The sequence below is a fragment of the Suricata suricatta genome, chromosome 9 (assembly GCF_006229205.1).
Source record: "Suricata suricatta isolate VVHF042 chromosome 9, meerkat_22Aug2017_6uvM2_HiC, whole genome shotgun sequence".
In the NCBI taxonomy this organism is placed as follows: domain Eukaryota; kingdom Metazoa; phylum Chordata; class Mammalia; order Carnivora; family Herpestidae; genus Suricata; species Suricata suricatta.
The window spans coordinates 68,663,098-68,685,002 of record NC_043708.1 but is presented as its reverse complement, the minus strand read 5'-3'; the positions used below and the strand labels follow the sequence as shown (position 1 = coordinate 68,685,002).

Genomic DNA, 21,905 nt, shown 5'->3' with positions numbered 1-21,905 from the left:
TAGAAGGTTAAGTAACAACTAGTTAATCCCCTAATTTCACAGCTATCTGAAGTGGCAATCGTTATATAGCAGCTTATCTATGATACATTCAAGATAAATGATACAATATATTACTTGTTCATAGGCTACAACACAGCCTGCTTAATACCTTTCCTTAAATTCCACCTCTATACTACAATATGCTTGAGGTCCATGCAAAGAAGTAGCTACCTTTTATGTAGGAAATGGATGATTAAGTCTTTGGTGTTGTAAAAGCAACTTCATTTAAACATAACCACCCCCACCACCAAAAAAAGAAGAGGAAAAAAAAAGTAACGAAAATAATAAGGGAAAAACCCAAGAACATTTCTATATTTGTTAAACTTCACATACATGGCAGGAAACATTCCCTCCTACAACTAGTGATTTTTGTTCCATAGTTCAGTTGTGAAATTTATTCATGTTAATTGATATAGCTTTAGTTACTTTCATTGCTGTGCAATATTCCATTTTATTAAAATAGCACAATTTATTCATCCATTTTTCTATTTATAAGTAGTTCTGTTAGTTTTCAAAATCACTAACAAGGTCATCCTTTTTGTTTGTTTCCTTATGGACAGGTCACTTTCTCTAGGGGGTAAATAGTTACCCAAGCCCTATCAGCTCATTCTCCTGGTTTTTGCCAAATGGTTCTCCAAAGTGGTTATATTGCTTCACATTTCTGCTCACAATGTATTAGAGCTTCCATTGCTCTGCATCTTCACTAATGCTTGTGCTACCAAATTTCAAAACCTTTTTCCAATGGTGTTTCATTTTAATGTACATTTTCTTGATTACTACGAGGCTGAACATCTTCCATGTTTACTGATCATTTGCATTTCCTCTTCTTTGAGCTACCCGCTCCTAGCCTTTGCCCATTTCCTGCTTGGTTGGTTCTTACGGATTCATAAAAATTCTGATACTAATCCTCTGTCAGTTACATAAAGTTTTAAATATCTTTACTGTAAATGTGGCAATCTTCTCACTTTGTTGATACTGTTTTAGTGTACAAAAGATTCTCATATTGCTATAGTCAAATGAACAGTCTTTTCCTTTATGATTTCTGCAGTTAAGAAAACTCTCTTTAACCTGTGAAAGAACAGACTACTACTATTTTCCACTAAAAGCTATAAAACTTCGCTTTTTACGTTTTGATCTTTAATCTACCTAAAATTGATTTTTGTATTTGGGGTGAGCTAAAAGCCTATTTTCTTCTCATTAAGAATAATCGAATTTCATGGTTCCAATGATTGAATAGTTAGCCCATTCTTGCCCCACTGACCTGCAATGCCACCTGTGAAATATCAAGTTTCCATCTAAGCATGGAGCATCAGTCATTTCATCTCTTCACTCTGCTCCCTTAACAGTTTTAAATTTCTGAAAATGGCCCAGAAAAGTTCTTCTCATACGAGAATAAACAGAGACCAAAACCGTACTGACATGGAAAGTGGTTGACAGCTACTCGCGACGAGCTGAGTGGCTCGCTTCTAACCCAGTAATACAATAACTCCTTGAAAAGATTACGAATTACTACACACACTTTCAAGTTCACTTAGAAATAGATACAATCTTGAACTCCAAGTAAGTCATAGAAAAAAATAATTAGGGCAATGGTCACGAACCACTTTTACTTCTTATTCACGAACTCCAAACCCCTATTTGGGGTTCCTACACTCTCACTAACCATCTCTTCACCTGTATATTCCTTTGAAGAATACAGTAAGTCAAACATGTGCTCACCTCCTATTACATTCACCCACTGGTGTGCTGGTGCTAGCGGACACCCTGAAGACAAGCCACCGTCCCAGGGCCTAAGGGCACTCACACTCAGCGCAACACTGACAGGAACCTGGACGAGTATAAAATGTCAGATCATGACAAGTGAGGAGCAGGAGGCACACACTTATGGGAGAAACAGTTCTGCAAAGGGAAATTCAGGCAATTACCACAGGGAAGCATCACCTACTGATCTCCTTTTTTTCCTACAGATTTCTCCAGAGAAGTTATAGCTAAGAATCAGCTACCATAGAAAGGGAAATAAGATATTAGTGTGCTAAGATACACTTCTGCTCAAAATTAGAAAGTTTCAGTTTTGCATTCAGGGTATTATATTCAACTTGATAAACCACTCCTAGTCACACATGTACCCCACCTTCACACTATGTGACAGGTGAGACTTGACCTCAAAAGTGAATTTGCAACAGAACTTCCAGAATTGATGAAGTCCCCTAAACATGTTTTCATTTAATTATTCACAAAATGTGGTTTAGCCATCAACCTCTCAAGAGTCCTCGTGTTCACAAGACACACCTGGATGAAGAAGACAGCACTTGATCAGGTGTCAGTGCCACATGAAACACACTGCAGAGAGCTGAACACAAAGATCCCGCCTACCCCAAAGATTAGGACGGTTCCCAGCCTGACTAGCGAAATTAAAACTAATTCCATTCCAGGCACAGGCAATTCCAGAGGCAAAACAACTAAAGTAACAACGGCCAGAAATCACACCGGAAGGTAATGTCACAGCTATTCAGGAGTTTGCCTCCATAACCATGAAACCACCATCGCAGTGGGTGAAAGGAAACCACTGGTTTAGGGCCAGGGTGGTCCTGTCCCAGAGGAAACACCAGGAGAGGAGCCTTGGCATTTTCTCAGACACTTCTCAGCTCCACAGGAGTTTTGAGTCGTTCTTCTGAAACCAGTCATTCTAAAGATTGACAAACATTGGGGCGCCAGGGTGGCTCAGTGGGTTGAGCATCCGACTTCGGTTTAGGTCAATGATCTCACTGCTCGTGAGTTTGAGCCCCGCATCGGGCTCTGTGCTGACAGCTCAGAGCCTGAAGCTTGCTTCAGATTCTGTGTCTCCCCTCTCTCTGCCCCTTCCCCACTCATGTTCTGTCTCGGTCTCTCTCAAAAATAAACATTAAAAAAAAAATTAACAAACACTTACATATGGATCAAGCAGAACAGTAGTAATTGCTTAACTGACTTTAGAAATACTGAATAAGCTTGCCCAACAGGTTTTTAAAGAATCTTTTAGTCTATAACTACATCTCAGAAATAAATTTTATTATCTCAGTTTGTCTCGTATATTAAAAGTTCAGGGAGAAAGAGAGAAGAATCCAAATGAAAAACAACTTTTGGATTTGTCTGGAAGCCACCTCACAACACAAAAAAAGAAGCATTTCACTCTCAACCCCCACTGCCAGACGTCCCCCAGAATGTATTAGCTAGAAAACTGGTAAGGGCAAGCGTTTCTGAACAGCCTGGGCGTACAACAAAGATGGAGCAGTCCTGCTACAATGCAAATATTGAGGCAGCGAGGGCTCTGACACGTTCTCAAATATTTCTGTCTGCTGCCTGTCTAGTTTTATTTCATTTTCGGTAAGGAACTTTTATGCTTGTTTCTTTCCATTCTTCTTCTTTATATAAACAAACAAGCAACCATTTACTTGATTTCCCATCAGTCTAGCAAAGTCTTGGGGAAAAAAGGCCAAAAAAAAAAAAATTCCTGCTAAAGGGAGCAGAACACAATGGAGATAGCGAGTAGGTGGTGAAAATTAGGACAAGAAGTCTGGAGTAATGAGGGATTCAACACACTCTCCAAAACTGCTTCGCTGGGCGTCCTTGGGTCTGAAACATTTCCCTGACTAGTCACACCGATGCTCTTTCCATCATGCAGGAATGCCACAGGTTAGTCGAGCTCAGGGTATTTTATTTTGGGGTGGGTTAATGGGCTGAGATTTCATATATTTTACTTCCCGTGAGTACAGAGAAAAATACAGAGGCTAAGGAAATCCTATAATTTTGTTGTGCTCGGTAAGAAGATTGCTACCCAAAACTGGAAAATGTATTTATTTATTCATAAATAAGTAAATAAAAGATCATGATTTAAAAAAAAAAAACATTTCTAATGCAGAGCCTCATCAGCTGTCACTTGGAAGAGGATGCAAATGGTTAAGGAAAGCCCGTGAAGCCAGGCTGCTCAGTGCCACCGTACTAGCCAGTGCCATCGTGTGGGCAGGTCACATCACCTTCTGTGCCTGGTTTCTCGGCTATAAAAAAGAAGGTAATAATTTGAGCTGCGCCACAGGGCTGTGGTGGGGATCAAAATAGTTAATATACTCACAGCACTATGGAATACCAGCAGGAGCAGGGTGAATGAGTACTCTGTGTTAGTTCCTCTGCTATTTTATTTTATTTTATTTTTTAACAGTTTTTTATTTTTGACACAGAGAGAAGCACGAGTGAGGTAGGGGCAGAGAGAGAGGGAGACACAGAATCTGAAGCAGGCTCCAGACTCTGAGCTGTCAGCACAGAGCCTGATGTGGGGGTTGAACTCATGAACCCGTGAAATCATGACCTAAGCTGAAGTCAGATGCCCAACTGACTGAGCCACCCAGGTACCCCACCCCTCTGCTATTTAAAAAAATTTTTTCAATGTTTATTTTTTGAGAGAGAGAGACAGAGCATGAGCGAGGGTGTGGGGCGTGGGGCAGTAGCATAGAGAAAAGGAGACCCAGAATCCAAAACAGGCTCCTGGCTCCCAGGTGTCAGCAGAAAGCCCGATGATCATAACCTGAGCTGAAGTCGGATGCTCAACCGACTGGACAACCCAAGTGCCTCATCTGCCTTTTTTTTTTTTTTAAATAAAGTTTCCAATTCCTATTAGGCAGGTTGGTTCAACTAAAAAATAAAGGGGTAAAATTCAAAGCTTCTTCATGGACAAGAACAAGTAAAAGCTATGTGTAGAGTACTGTAACTCAAAATCGGAGGTGTGAAGAACTCCTAACGGATAAGCTTCTAGCTTCTAGAGTTCCTTTCTTGTTAAGAGTATGATATTCAGGCGTTGCATGAAGAACGTCTGTGAACGCAGGACTGATGTACTGTAGGTCACGGGGCCTTCCTCGTGGGTTCCCACACTTCCACGCCTGGCCCCACTCCCTGGCCCGCCCGGTAGAGGGTCCTTCCATACCCACCCTCCTGGCCACCTTCCCTGCATGTTAATCTTTGGTTCTCAGTGGCCAAGGCTGTTTCCTCCTTGGCCTCTGGGCTGTGTTGACATCCTTCTGAAGCAGAGTCAGGTGGAACAAGCAAGAATATTTTTCACGTTATCTATAATTCCAAAGGCAGAGCATATTACGCTCAAAATCTTTTTTAAAAAACCCTAGGAGTGAGATCACTCAAATCTTGATTTGCTGAGAGAGGTTTTGTAACTATCATACTCTGCAATAACCTTTTCTCTAAAGACACTTTCAAAGAACAGTTTATTTATTTTCTAAATCACTTCTGACACTGTCCTTTCCCTGTGTTGGTGCAGCGACCGACTGTAGTCCCTCTTCATCCTTCGTCCAGGGGATGGATTACAGCAGTCTTCCTTCGGGGGACATTAACAGAAATGTCAACCAGATATATCTGGGGTTTATTTTTCCTTATTATAGTTTCCCTCCCTTCAGTAGGTTGTGTTAACATTTAAAATGAAACATTCCCAAATCTTTATATTTGCGACTTTAGTCTTCCTCTGGTTCTGGAGAGCATACAATCACTCAGGGGTTTAGTTCTCATTAATCTTAGTTTACTGCACAGACAGCCTTTGAATTACCATTTGAGGTTGTTACACCTCTGTGCACAGACACAAGTGACCGAAGGGAGGGGTCAGGAGGGGAGAAACCTGAAAACAGAGGTGCCCTGAGATGCCCTGCCTCTTGCAGAATGGTCCTCCTGGATTTCGAATAATCGATCCCTAATTGACTTGGTCCCCCAGAACCCTTTAGACTTGTCACCTTCCTTAGGAAACCAGGCCTAATCTATACAAATGCATGTCACCAACAGGTGGAAGAGTTCACACTGGGAACAATTACAGAGGGGAGAATGAGAGAGCTCAGCCCCCAGCACTACAATGGGAAGAGCTGGAAAAGTGGGGAGGGAATATTCTGGTATATAGGGATTCCAGTTCCCTCCTCATTAATCCTGTTCCCTGTCAGTGTTTCTAAACAACCTAGGCATCCTTAGGGTTTATTCTGTGCGTTTTTTTTTTTTTTAATTTTTGTTCTTATTCTTATCACAGCCATATGCCAAGCTGTTCATTTACAATTTTAACAGTGTCTCTATCTCATAAACTCATGATTTCTTTTCCTACTAGCTTATTAGTGTATTAACAATCTCACACTATGAAAACAAATTAGAACTGGGTAACCCACTCAGCTTTTGACACCACTTTCCAGCTCTTCAGCAATCACTTCAGATAATGATAAACCTATATATAGAAATAAGACACGTAGAGCTGAAATAATTTAGTATCTTGGTGATTAAAGCAAAAACACGCCTTCACTGGCTCAGAGCTTCCAAGTCGGCCTCGCAGCCGCCCGATTTGATCATTGTTGATTCGATTCATTCGTTCGATCATTGTTGATTTTGATTCATTCGTTCCAAAGGTAGCTGAGACCACACACTTTCAGATATTTAAACATTTCTGGTATTCCGGGGCACAGGTATTCAGAAGAAAATACAGTTGTTAGTGCTCTTTAAATTTACTGAAAAATGAAAGCACTCTGAATATCAATTCAAGTAGTTCCCTTGGATTGGAAATTTCCATTAAAACCCAACAGGCAATAGATAGGAAGGGAAAAAAAAAGTGTGACATTCCACAAGACCAACAGATGTGAGGAGATATCAGGTAAAAGTTCAGCCAAACAACAAAGGGAAACCCACCCTCCTGCTGAAAGACAACAGAAGGGTGTGCTCCGAAAGAAGGTGAACACAAGCCTCCAAACACATCTACTTTTCACAGATTTGCTCGTCAACCAATCCCAAGTACAGATCGGCTATTGGAGTAAAACCTCTCCAAGCCTGTAAGCATCAATTCCATCTTTCCCCATGCCTGCGCCGAGCTGAAGCCGCATCCTCCCTAAATCACTTCGAGGTGGGAAGTGTTGGCCAAAGGCTGGGTTCCCGAAGGTCTCCGTATGCTTACGACAACATAGAGACCAAACCATTCTTTCCCTAGGACACCAAATTATTTTGTCTTTTATTTGCGACTGCAGAGATTTAAAGCAGTGGGCTTGCAGTTCCAAAAAGCATTTGTGCCCACGTTGGCAGTTTCGGGAAATTTTATTGTTGAACTTCCAAAGAAGCTAATAAACATTTGTCTGGTTTCCCATTTAGATTTTCAGGGCTAGAAGAATACACAGCACAAGCGGAATTTCTTCAAATTAGCTCTCTGCATCAGCAACAAAATTTTATAGGCTGTCCTGGCTTTAAAAGGCTTACGTGGAGAAATAATGTTCTATGAGAGGATGGGCGCGTGACCTCTGCTTCACCCTGGGCTTAGTTCCACACGCTGGAATGACCGCTCTCAGGAAAGCGTCTGTCCCACTTGACCTTCCCCTCCCTCCTCTCACACTCCAGCCCTTGGAAAAGTGGGGTTTGGCAGAAATGGTAGCATTTCACACCAAACAGGCTTCTGGAGAATCTAGGAATGACCTGGGCTCCTAACCACGAAGCAGTACTTCGTTTCTACAAAAAGGACATGGCTGGGTCTTCCAGGCGCAAGGCTGAAACTCTGACAGGCACTTGAACTTATACATATTCCACAGGCCACAGGTACGGAAATGTCTTGTGCAACTGCTTCAAGACCTGCTATGCTTCTGTTAGCACAGAACTAATCTGCTTTTATAGCCATATCCATTTTAAGCTGTGTCATATTCCCCAAAATGGCTAATCACACCGTTCTGATAAGAGTGTGCCCACAACAAATCACAGAGAGGTAACTCAGCCCATGCTGCTCTCAGATCTCACTGTATCTGTGTTTTCCTAAAAATGTGGCAAGGATTTTAGTATGTTTTTAATTTGTCCACAGAACTTATAGTTTTTGAAGAAAAGCCACATTTCCTTAGAAAAATAAATTGTATCCTTTATGATGAAATCTTTACCACATATTTTGGAGACTGTGGCACTGTGATGGTTATAACATAGATTTTATAAACGAAACTTTTACCTGCACATAGGGTTCCTGAAAAAAAAATTATGATCACCTGTTAGGAGGTTAGGGGCAGAAGTGCTCTGTGCCTCATTTCCTCTAACTAAATACACTGCTTTGTTATTCCCGTGATCATATCCAGAGTGGCTTCTGTCATAATTAACCAATAATACTAAAGAAAAAATTTCTTGAGGTATCTTACTCAGACATAAGAGTGGTTGGCTTATTAAAATTACAGCTGTATCAGGATACCTGGGTGGCTCAGTCCATTCTGCATCTGACTCTTGATTTCAGCTCAGGTCATGATCTCATAGTTCTTGAGATCAAGCTCCACGTTGGGCTCTGGGCTGACAGCACAGAGCCAACTTGGGATTCTCTCTCCCCCTTGCTCTCTGCCCCATCCCACTCACGTGTGCTCGCTCGCCCACTCTCAAAATAAATAAACAAAAAAATTACAACTGTATCAAAGAATATGGATGAGGGCTGAAAAGGATTGCTTAACAGGATTAAGGATTTTTGTTTTTTCAAATAAAAAATTTTTAATGGTTATTATACTGCTTTTTATTTTTTGAAAAATGTTTATTTTTAAGAGAGAGAATGAGCAGAGGAGGAGCAGAGAGAGAGAGGAAGACACAGAATCCAAAGCAGGCTCCAGGCTCTGAGCTGTCAGCACAGAGCCCAACAGGAGGCTCCAACTCACCCACAAGATCATGACTTGAACTGAAACTGGACACTTAACCGACTGAGCCACCCAGGCATCCCTATTCTGCTATTTTAATAAAAGTAATTAACTGATTAAGAAATCATCTGGATGGGTAAAAATTAATATCTTCTTTCTAAACATATTATGCATCCTGAGCAGGCTACTATTCAAACTCCCAAGATGACAAAGTTAAAGGTTAAGAGTGATTACCAATTTCTCCCTTATCCCTCAGAGCTGCCAAAAATCTTTTCCTGGTAGCAGTTTCCATCTTTCTTTTTTAGATAGAAAAAAAAAAAACCATTTGTAAAGACAGACTCATACATTCATTCAGCTATGTGTGTGGAGGACCTGCACTGTTCCAGGCTTCCAGGCTCTGAAGCATGCTGAGGACAGAGCGATGCGGGGGGGGGGGGGCACCAAATGAGGGGATAGGAAACCTGTCTAGTGGACTCATTTTTCTGGAGAGAAATTCTGGAAAATTCAGAGCTGTATTCTATAAAAACTGACATTCCAATACAGCACTGAATTAAAAGCATTTAGTAACTACGAAAAAGTGGAAAGGGCACATATAAGATTACTAGGCACACTCCATCCACAGCAATCAACTATTTTACCATAAAGTATCCTACAGAGTCTCTTTGTTGGAGATAGATTTTGTTGGGCAACATTCCTAATACAGGAATCTCTACATTAAGGAAATAAATGGATCTGGGGCAATGGAGGAAAGGATAGAAGATGTAGAAAAGTTAAAAAATAAAGTGGAGAATGAACTGAAGATAAAATGGCAACAAAACAAACGGATAAAAAGCAAAATCCAGAGGCAAAAGTCCAAAGGCATGATTCATGTTAAAAAGAGCTCACCACTAAGCCAAATTAAAGCAAAACAAAAAAGAATAATATAAATTTTAACAGAAAGAAGAAAGTTATGGAGGTATATGTGGCAAATGAACTGGGAAAGGAGTGAAATTTAAGGTAATCCAAGATAGCATCAGATGGGCTTTGCACACCAAAAAATAGCACTTTCTAAAAAACATAGTATAAGAGTAAACATGTCCACAAAACGTATACAATTTCTATTTTTTCAGACCCCACAATATAGACTTATAATAAACTTGGAATTATAGAATTATAGAAATGCAATTATAGAATTATAATAAACTAATAATTATACTAGATGCTTTTTCTTTGATGTCCCTGCTTGAAACCCATTATCAACCCAAATATTCCCATTCAGAAAGCCTTTCTTCTCAGATGCTGTGCTGTTCTGGGAAATAATCTTTTCCTGATGAATATGTACCACAAAACAACTTAGCATCCAAGTAGAGGCCAGACAAACAATATGGCAATTCTCACTGTCATCTACTTCCACAGGGAAGAGTGAGCCCAAATGCAAAATGGGAAAAACAGGAGAATGCGGATAGAATCACAAAACACATGAAAGTCTGCCTTCATTTAGAAGTGTAACTTTGGGTCGGTTGGGACCAGATAACGTTGAACTTAGTTTTTATGTTCGTAACTGATTAGTTCTGTTGGCCGGAGACCTGTGCTAGGTCATAGTCAAAACTGAGAGCCACTTGGGAGTCTAGAGGCTTACACTGTTCTGTTAGTTTCAGATTCTACTTGAAAACTGGCCATCTCTCCTTGCAACACTGTTGGGTTTTTTTCTCTCCTTCTCTCCCTCCCCCTGCGCACTCGCTTGCTCACTCTCTCTTTCTCTCTCTCTCTCTCTCTCTCTCTCTCTCTCTCTCTCACACACACACACACACACACACACACACACACACACACACACACAGGGATGATCATGGGCAAACGAAGTGGAAGAATTTACTTAGTGCATTATGGGGATGAACTGGACACACCAAAGCAGGATGGCATGCTCTCTGTCTCTAGGTCAGAAATGCCACCTTCAGATATAAGGTATCACTAGTGTCTAGTAAGATGGAGAAGAGGAAAATATACCCACAGGAAGAATATAAAGGAAAAAAATCCATGTTCACTTTGCAAAGGTCCTGATCTCATATAATGGTTTTCATCGTATCCACGTCACTATTGATTATCAAGATGTATTATTGTTAAAGTAACATCAATTAAACAAAGAAGCTACGAAATAAACCATGACACAACACTTTTTGGTCACATACTTGTATTTAATGCTTATTGAAAGAGCTCTTTTAGACTTACATTTGTATATCACATTGCTCTGTTCCCATGCCTTTATATATATGCTGAACAGCATAATCCTTTGAAGGCAGCAATTATGCTCAATCTATCCTAATTGAAATGATGACAATATGAGCAGTTATGCCCGGTCTGCACAGGAATCATAATTATGTCATGACTCCCACCTAGCTGATAACAATTTAAAGACATCACAGATTCTGAAAGACATCTCAACATCAGAGGTAGTGAAATGTGAAAAAAATCTACATCTCAGAAGTACTTGAAATACATTTATATTACTATTTCAGATCGTAGCTGATATATTTTAACACAGAAACATGATTAAAGACTCTTAAGAAATTATTTTCTCAGCTCTGAGTGTTGTCTTTTAATATTACCTTTGGCAGTGAGCTTTAGTGCGTGTGTGTGCACGCGTGCACACACATGCATGTACATGTGCACAGCATTGGGCAGAGATTAAAAAAAAATTGCCTACTACATTCAGGTTTACAGAGCTTTTGGTAATCATTCTGCTAACAGGGTTCTGGACTTTATGGATGGGAGGCACTTTAGAGCTGCCAAACAGAAATCACTTAATACTTTATAAATGCAGTAACATGTTAATTAGGTACAAAATTATACACAAAAATTCTGCCTGGCTTTATGTGGGGAAGAAAACAATTAACTTTGTTTATTACGGTGCACACATTGTATAAGACAATGGAAATCATGCAAAACTTCATACAGGAGAAAGTCAGGACAAGACACTTGAATGTGAATGTTTGAACTGAAAACACAGAATATGCTGGGACTGTGGCAATCTTTATAAAGAACAGCACTGAATTTTTACACGTTGTTCATTTGGTTCTATTGGGGACAATGACTTGTCCTGGCCTTCCTAGAAACAGAGCAAGAAAGCATCTCTATGGTGACCCACACCCAAAAGCTTTCATAAGGCCCATTGATGTTTAATCAAGTCCCACTCCCATTGGTCAGACATTCCTAGTAAGAGGCACTTGCTGGTTTAAGACACTGTTTAGTCCTGTCTCTACACTAAATACTTATTCAACATGATCAAATAAGCTGTGTTAGTGTAATAACAAAGGGGAAATGTTGATGTCCCGGAGTAAAAAGAGTACTTAAGTGGTCAACTCCAGGCAGCTAGAAAGTGCCACAAACCCAGAGTTGGGGGGAGAAAAAAAAAAAAAGTCAAGTATGAGGGATTGAAAAGAAGAAAATTAATTATATTTCAACGTTGTATGAAAATAAATTAACTACACTGCATTATTTGCCTTTGTCTAAAAGGGTACAGCTGGTTTAGATCGAGCTAAAGATGTTTGCTGCGTATACCTAATAATATTTACATCCTCCTGTAGTGACCTCGTGGCCAAGCCAACTGAGACTCTGCATTAGCAGACCATATTCTATTCTAGTTTGGGAACTCTTGGTTCCAACTCTAGATGCTCAGTAGGACAACTGAAAGTCAATGGATTCCTCTGGAAACAACCAAGATAAATGAAAGATTTTAGCAAAAGGTTCAATTAGAAGAGGTTATACAAGGCAAATAAATCTATCCTTGGAGGTGTAGGCCTATTGGGCTAATCTGAGACATGGAAATTGGAGATTTTCTGTTCTGCTGTTAGGGATGGTCATTATCTCTGAGTCAAAGCTCTCAAGATGTGTTCACTGAATTCTTACAACGTATATTGGGTATACACTGCATCAAGCTCTGGCAACACCAGGCCAGTGACACCCAACAGAAATGAAATGTGAACAACATTCATTTTCTAAGAGCTATTAAAGAAAAAGATGATATTAATATATTGAACTCAACATGTAATAAATATAAAAAGGTAGTTATTTTACATTTTTTATACTTAATTTTCAAAATCTTGTGTACATTTTAGACTCACAACACAACTTAATTGGGACTGATTTTAATGACCAAGTATTCAATAGCTGCATATTCATATTAGTGGTTGCTGTATTGGAGAGCACATCTCTAAACTGTGACGGAATACAGCAAATTGAGGGGCCATCCACATTCTTTAGAAAATGGGGGTCTGTTGCTTGTTTGTCCAGTATCTTAAAAAGCTTTACTACTGACCTCCTACCCTCTAATCTTCAAATATTGCTCTCTTTTTGAATTATCTGATAGAGCCATGTTTTTATAAGGCTGGGAGAGCAGTGTAAACCCTATAGCTTAACTTTGGCAAGTGACCTCCCTGTCTGTCCAATTGGTGCTTACAGCAAAACACCCAATTGGGGTAAAAAAGGATGACTTTTACTGGATGGTTCTCAGAGTCAGATATAATGACAGGATCTGATATTTAGAAGAAACAGAGAAGAACGGTCTCAAAGCCCAAAGTCTCATTTTCACGTAGGCAGGGGTGACCTTAGTGGGAAACAGGACTGCTGAAAGGGACCACGCAAAAATTGTGGCTCAGACTCATGGCTATGCAAAATTCACATTCATATGGAAGGCACTTCCATAAGCCAGATGGTGGTTCCACGGGCGAAGAGATCCATGAAGTATATGTATAATCTGTGGCTAAGATGATGTTCATCTTCCCTTTATCCTGAATCTGTCATCGGCTGCTTTTCATTATTGCTCTGCTGGCTTGATGCTGGGAGCCTCTTTTTTGACCTTTCAGTAAACAGGCTGACTGCAGCCTGATAAGAACTGCAGGTCTATTTTTATGCTGCTGCATGTCAGAGACCTGTTGACCTGCACGCAGACCTTTTCTGAAATCAATCTTCCACTTTTGCCATAGCAACTTCCCCCATTGCACCTTACACTGCTCCCACCCCAAGCCAGAACTTCAAACCAACTAATCACACAGGCACTTGGCAAGTAGGGTCTATTATAGTTGGAGAGATGAAAAAAACGCAGCCATAAAATATCTGACAACAGGGTCAGTTTCTTTTGGTTTTATCCATGAATTCTGCTAAGAGTACTGAGAACTACATTCTGTCAGACACCATGTTAGACACTGTTTACGAAGCCGAGTGACATATTGCCGCTGACCTCAATGTCCTATCATCCAGTAGGAGAGAAGACAAAACAACTCTTGGGCAGTGTGATAAGAACCGCGATTAGGATGCGCAAGGACACTATGGGAGGACAGAGAAGAGGCATCTTGCACTGGGGGACTGAAGCAAGCTTCTGGGAGAGACATGTGAGGAGTGCTTGATAGGACTCATCAAATATGGCTGGATGAAGAAACAGAGAATGCAATTAGAAGAAGATGGAATAGGAGAGCTTGGGTGGCTCAGTCAGTTGAGTGTCCGAGTCCTGATTTCCACTTAGCTGTTGATCGCAGGGTCATGGGATTGAGCCCAGTGTTGGGCTCTGTGCTGAGCGTGGAGCCTACTTAGGATTCTCTCTCTCGGGGTGCCTGGGTGGTTCAGTTGGCAAAGTGTCTGACTTTGGCTCAGGCCATGACCTCACAATCCATGGGTTCAAGCCCCACATCAGGCTATGTGCTAACAGCTCAGAGCTTGGAGCCTGCTTCAGATTTTGCATCTCCTTCCTTCTCTGCCCCTCCCCTGCTCACATTGTCTCTCTCTTTCTCAAAAATGAATAAACATTAAAAAAAAGGATTCTCTCTCTCTCCCTCTGCCCTTTCCCCTGCTCATGCTCTCTCTAAAATTAAAAAAAAAATGAAGATGGTACAATATGAAAGTTTATCACATTAATCAGTATGGCTGACACTGTCATGAAGGTTGTGTGTGGCAGAGTAGGGAAAGGAGAGGCAATATGAGTTGGGAGGAGGGGTTGGTATTGGGAATACTAAAGGAATAAACAAAAATCATAATGGTTTGTAATTCTAAGGAGAGTTTTAACTTTTGTCCTGGGGCCAAAAGGGGTAGACTCTGTATTCATTAGCTCCAGAAGGCTCACTGCCATGAATATATAGCCCAGTAATCTGTTCCCCTTCTTCTCTGAGGGCTAGACCAGACGCCCTCCACCCAGTGCACCCCCATACCTACACTCGCAGGTGTCTGCCCTTTTCTGCTTCAATTCCTCCCTCTTCCTTGGCTCCTTCCTCTGGTTGAGTGAGTGGCATCATATGTACTTAACTCAGGGACCACTAGTGTGAAAGTCTCCCAGAGACATGCACAAAGTAGTGAATTAGGGGATGCTTCCCCCAGTTTCTGGGAGCCCATGCATACAGGTACAAGAGCTGCTGGCTGTAAGCCAATGAGCTGCCATGACACAGCTTCTTTCTTGGCAAGACTGCCTGACTGAGGGGATTCCTTCAAATTGCCCTGTGTTTGAGAAGCTTGAGACTGTAGAGAGATTAACTGCTGGGAAGAAAAGAGAATGAAAATCTGGTGTTGGGAACACAGTCAACTTGTAAAGAGCAGTAATTCAATAAAACCGCAGGATAGAGTTTGACAGAATTCCTAAAAGGAAATGAAGGAAAAGAGTAAACAGAAGAAAAGCAGAAACCAATTTCTTTTCAAACAGGTCTTGAACCATTTTTGATCCCGCCAGTGGAGGTCTTTAAAAGTAAAGATGAGACCAAAGGCATACAAGTGGTGCCATGTGAGCCTCATTTTTAGGGGGGAATTAGAACCAGATTTCAAAGCAGATTAGATTAACTGAATGCACACGGCCGGCAACTCCACCCAGACGAGGCAGAGCTGTGAGCTCGACAGACTATCTGGAAATGTTCACACCCAGGGGTCAAGGTGGGAAGGAGTGTGAAAAACTCCCTGTTGGTACGAGGCATTCACCACCCGCAGTCCATGGCAGGTAGTGTGAGGAAAACTGGCATCAAGATGCATGGATGGCATTTTCTCATACTCCTCCCAAGAAGAATGAAATGGCCAGAATCAATCACTAGTTACCTTGTCTTCTCTGACAGGCTCTGACTACTGACAGTTTGATTTTTTTTCTTTTCTTTTTTTTTTTTTAACTTGGTATGTATTGAACACATCCACCTCTGACCCAAGGGCAGGTAGTAAAGACCAGGGGTGAAGAGAGCAAGTCAATTACTCACATAGGACACATGTCTTCACAAGAGACAATGGGGCCACTTGTGCCCTCTTGGCCTCTTCACCGCTCCACAATCTAACACCAAAGTGCACACTTAATGGTTTTCAAACTGATTGCTGTGTGGCAGAAAATTCCACATAGGTACATTTACTAGTAAAGACAAATGTGACATGGCCCAAAGAAGAAAACAAGTGAATGATGGGTCTTAAATCTTAAGTGAGCTAGAATCAGTTCTTTACAGTGCAATCCCTTTTAGAAAATGTGTATATGTTCACTCTTTGGGGGCTGACAGGGTGAACGACTTACCCCAAAATCCATTCTCTTCTTTCCAGAACCCTGATTTGTGGTGGGAAGGTGGCACTGTGTTTTCAATTACGGAGGGAAAGCAGCTTGACAATTCATGTTTTCCATAACTGAGGATAAGTAACAGTAAAACTGGAAGGAACCCTATGGAGTCCTGCCATCACACGGAAGGTCTTGTCACTTCCCCAAATTTGGCCACGCAGCAAAGGAACAGCCACCTCTGACCTCTCGGCCAGCTCTGCACATGCACGTGTGGCGGGTGCCTCAGAACATGGCGAAGGTCTCATTTAAAGCCCACCATTTAACCTGAGGGTGCCTCAAATGGATGGCAATGCACTGGGCATTCTGTCATGTTCAGAGAAAAGCTGGAGAGGCTGGAACTAGAAAAGGGCTTTGGATCTTGTCCAAGCCTCTGTGTCTGCCTCGCTAAGTTGTTGAACAGTTTTAAACCAGGGTCTTCAATCCAGGGCTCTTACCACTACATTGGACTATAAACACTTAGCGCAGGAAACATAACACGTTCCTCTTACAGTGACAGCCTAGTTTTTCCTTCCTTTATTCTCCTCTCTGTTTTTATAAATACCTCCTTTCTTAGTTCCCTGAAGCCTCTGCTCATCAAAACCAATGGTTCTCTTCTCACAAAATCTTAATCATCTTCTTGAGTTCTCTTTTTGTTTTCTCTAGATCACCCTTTGGCTCCTATCATCTTCCTCTCCTAACATCTGCTTTCGAACGGCACCTTTCACTGCTGTGCAGAAGGCAGACTAGAAAACTTTCTGAGGACATTATCTGGGCATGGGAGCTTGTGCGGAATGTGGAAAGAGAACAGAACTGGGAGCCAGGAAGCCTGAATCTCAGCCTTGATTCGATCACTAGCAAACAAGCTGACTTTGGAGAAGGAGATTCTTCTTGCCAGGCTTCTGTTTCCCATCATCAACACAAAGGTAATGGACCCTTTGTTCTTTAAGGTCTATAGTTCTACAAACCACTTACTAAAAAATAATTTTCAAGACCTCATCAGTCTTGAAAGATATTATACCTCCAAGGACTAACAATTCATTGAGTACAAAAATAATTCTCAAACATGAACATGTATAAGAACAAACCAGGAACATTTGTTTCAAAAAGCAAAGTCCTGGTTCCCACTCCCACAGATCCTAGCTTGGTAAATCTAAATTGTAGTGGAGCCCAGAAATCTGCTGATTTCTGGGTACTTCCCATTGTCCTGAACTAGTCAGCCTTCGGACAACACTTGAAAACATTTCCCTGCAGAGGAGGAAAACCAGATCACTGTGGCCACCATGTCCATAAACAGATGAATGCACCTTTTGTTTAGGGATTTCCTATGTTGCAGAATAATAAGAATTAAAAAAAATAAAAATAGTGGTTGGCATTTACCAAACATTGACCAGGTGCCATGCATTGCTCTAAGAGCTTTGTGTATATTGTAAACATATACTAATTCATTGAATCTTTCTCAAAAGAAGCTTAATTTCATAATTTTCCCTAGAGCTAGTAACTAGGTAAGTTTTAGGGGCACACACTGGATTTGGGAATAATCAAAATGGGTAAAGCCAAGAGAGTAGACCAATGATGGGCACCTAGGTGGCTGAGTCAGTTGAGTGTCTGACTCTTGATTTTGGCTCAGGTTGTAATCCCAAAATTGTGGTATTGAGTCCCACATTGGGCTCCATGCTGAGCATGGAGCCTGCTTGGGATTCTGTCTCTCTCCCTCCCTCTCTCTCCTGTTCTGCCTCTCTCCCCTGCTCACAGGCATTCTTTCTCTCAAAGAAAGAAAGAAAGAAAGAAAGAAAGAAAGAAAGAAAGAAAGAAAGAAAGAAAAGGCCAAATAAAGGTAGATGAGTCCAAGAAAAAGATCTTAAAATGTTTGTCCAAATATCTGATGGAATGAGATACATATTTTCTTAGAGGGAGTATGTGGCCATTGACGCCTAATAAAAAAACCAAGACACTGAAAGTCCAAAACCAAAGAAATATAAATTCAACTATTCTTTTTCTTTTAACATTTGAGTCTACTCTTTATTCAAATTTATGAGAGCAAGAAAGATGACAAAATATATAACAGTAGCACTCTTTATGGAATATTGTCTGTATTCTAGGTAGTTTATGTGAATTCTTATTTTGGCACAAATACCCTACAACATAAACATTAACAGTATTAGAAGTAATAGTCTCTGACACTAACTGATCAAAGCACCAAGAATGTAGGGAAAGAGAAAATATAAAAGAAGGGGGCTCCAAAACAGAGTACAAGAGTCTCCAAATTTAAGAAGTAAGGTACAAGAGCTCTCAATGAAGACCAAAACGTAAGCAGGTGATTGGTTAGAAGGACAGCTGAGAGAGCAGGGTATGTTTGATGCCAAGAGGTAAATGATTTTAAGGCAGAGAGTGGGTGGCCATGTTGAATGCCACTGAAAGGTGGAGTGAAGAGAAGAACAATACCCATTGGATTAGGTCACAGAGGGAATCCTCAAAACCTTCTAAGAACCAGAGTCAGTGGGGAGAGTCTTGTCCAGAATGAAGTGGGCTCAAGGGTGAAGGAGGGATTCATAACTACCCAAAGCAGGTGAGCCATCTCTCCAGGGAAGACAGGCTCAGTAAGAAGGAGGTTAGCAAGGGGTCTGGAGTCCTAAAAGGATTATTTTTAAAAGGAAGATATGAAATATTGTAGGTATATGAAATCATGTCTCGGAGGTATACTTACAGAGAGAGTTTCCTAGAGCTGGCTAAAGAGAAGGTAACTGGAAGAGCATGACAGTCTTCTAGAAAGTAAGAGGGGATGTGTTACAGAGAACATGCAGAGGAACAAGCCTTTGAAAGTAGGCAACAAGATCTTGATGAATGGGGCCAGGATTTTTAGCAGTTGGATCGAGGCTAGAGCCTCATAACTTACAATAGGAAGTTATATAATACGAGTAACTGACAAACTGTTCAGAAGTTAACAACCTAAGAAAATACAAAAGGCACAGCAGACTGCTATCACAGTCAATTGCTTATTTACAAAATCAAAAGCAGCCCCTCTATCAGTAAATGTGTCCCCAAATAATCTAATCTTGATTAACAAGGTGAGACAGGTCTTCTGGAATAGAAAACAAAGGAGAAAGTAGTATTAATAATATAAAGCTCCACATGTAAAGGGAAAGCAAAAAGAATTTGCCATTTTCTGACTCCCTGGGACCAAACTAGTTTAAATAAGAAGCTGTGGCTATGCTCAGACAGGAGTGACAGCCACGAGGGGAACAGCTCACAGAAGGGAGCACAGATGGGTCTCTGAAGAAAACAGGGACTGAGGAGCATGACATAATGACAGGAACAGTGACAGAGAAGTAAATGAGAAAATCCAGAACAATTCCAATAGAATGCCAAGGAGCATGGTATGCACATGCCCGAAAATGGCACACAAAGACCAATTACTGACAAGACAAGTCACTGCCAACTACGGTGGGAAGAAGCCGGGAATGGGGGAAGGATATATTCACACATCAGCTGCACACAACAGAGAGATTTCCACAAACAAAATTTCCATTCTTAGACACTGAGCATTCTTTACACAGGGGGATAGTTGGGAGTGTGGTGCTGACCATAATAATAAATAGGCAGTGACTAGATAGGAATGTGTATTATAGCTGAAATTTAATGACCAAAAAAAGGTCCACGTCCATAAACTGTCCAACTGGAGGATGATACCACTACCTCTGAACAGGCTTCTTGAAAGGGAACACCTGCTCCCCACATGCTACTTCCCAAGATGTACTTCTGATACATAAGGATCCATACTCAGAGGACTATCTTGTTTTATAAGTTCGTATTTCTACACAGATTTATTTCTGCCTTCCAAAAGATCACTGAGATTTTCACTAATGACTAATAGCTTCTTAGGTCAGATTGCTTTCCAATTTGAAAACAGTTTAAGATGCAAATTAAGTCTCCATACTCACTATTCTCTGTCTTCTTCTTACACAGAAGGTGCAAGGCACCACATCCCTCAAAGTGAGATTGAGAAAAAGAGCCCGATCTCAGAAATGTTCGAAAAGGACTTGCACTTGAAAAAGCCCTAATATTCGTGGATATCTATTTTTGAACCCACAGTAGGGCAAGATAAAAAGGCAGGGATTTGTTGAGATTCCAAAACATAGCATAGCACCTGCACTCAAAGAATCTGTGAGGGGAAGTAAAATGATTATAACAAGCCTGGACTGTATGCCCTTTAAAGCAGCTTTGCATCGACCTCTCAAAGTCTGGGGATCAGATGCTTTACCTAAAGACTCTCTGGGAAGTGCTAGAAGCTCAGGCTGTGGGGCAGGCACTCTGGAGCCCTGTGGCATTAAAGCGTCTCACATTTAGTAACACTCTCTGTTACTGGCCCCAAGACAGACCACTTGACATTATTCCCACATGGTTGATTTTTCTGAGCTTAGGGAACTCTTTCAAATTAAAAAAAGAAAAAACAAAAAACAAAAAACAAAAAAAAACCCAAGTAAGGACTGACTTCTGATCATCAGCACCCAGAGAGCATCTCTAATGATCCTTAATTACTAGTTTCCCCTCTTTTGTTGCCACCTCGGTAGGGGCTCTCCTGAGTTGACCAGAGACCAATATGGTGTAGAGCATATACTATATAAGACTTTCAGAAAATAATAGGTTATCGAGGGAAAAAGAACATCCTGTCTCTGAGTGTAATAAAAAACACTGTTGTTGATTCCATCACACATAGCAAGACAGAGTGAATGTGATTTGGTTATTACTCAAAAACATCACGGACTCCCAAGTCCTGAAGGATATGGGTCTTTCCTATGTTACAGAGACGTATTCTACAGCATAAAGTGGAGAACAAGATGTAGGAGTTATCTGAAAACTTATACTAACTTTTTCCTGATACCTTGGTGTGCGTCTTGATACTCAGCGTCCAGAGCTGATGACATTGGTGGGGAAGGAGAGTACACCAAGAGCAAATGGAAACAAGAGTAAGGAACAAAAAGTAATTATAGGGGGAGATGCATGAATCCATTTGAATTTGGATAAAGTTAAAAGGGAAAAACATAGAGTAAGCATTAGAGGGAATATTTTAGCTGCAGGCAAAAAGATGGATACTGCTGGACACCTTACCACACAATGCCATTATGTGACATCTAATGTCTTCTACTTAAAAATGCTCATAGAAGTATAAAAATGTAGGGGCCTGAAGGTAAACTTTTTCTTTAAGCTGAGTAGTGAGTATCTCTCCCAGCTTTAAAGTTGTCTCTAATCTTCAGTTTCAGAGAAATGCAGAAGCCAAAGAGGATTCCACAGAAGCCTAATAGACAACTAAAAAGATGGATACTTTTTGGGTACTTGGGTTAAGCACCAGTTGGCCTTGAAAAAAAGACTGGGAGTCACTGTAACATTACTGCTCCAGATTTCTAAGAGTTCTTCCCAAAGGAATCATGGCAAACAATTCTCTATTTCCATCACAGTGGGAGACAGAGATATTCACACAGAAGATGGTTATAAACAAAGAGTTGGAAACTTTATAAATGGGAAATATTTCTCAGATATAGACTGAATGAGAAAATTGTCTTTACTCTGACCACAATCCTTTTCATTAAAACTTCAGATTAATAAATAGCACTGTGTTTTCCAAACTCCCTACAAAATATCTAGAAGAAATGGATTTCTAATACCTGTCAATTTTCAACTGCAAAAATTCATTCAGCAACATTCCTCGCCTATGAATT

General features: G+C 40.8%; 1 protein-coding gene and 1 long non-coding RNA gene across 2 annotated transcripts in view; one reads left to right on the top strand and one right to left on the bottom strand.

Annotated features, from left to right (window-relative positions):
• The window catches only part of STXBP6 (syntaxin binding protein 6), a 246,061-nt gene that overhangs the window by 123,997 nt on the left and 100,159 nt on the right, over positions 1-21,905 (bottom strand). The gene's annotated exons all lie outside the window — the stretch shown is intronic.
• On the top strand, positions 18,672-21,795 carry LOC115301897. The gene is made up of 2 exons (XR_003913343.1): positions 18,672-18,757; positions 21,444-21,795. It is a non-coding gene; the product is annotated as an uncharacterized LOC115301897 (long non-coding RNA).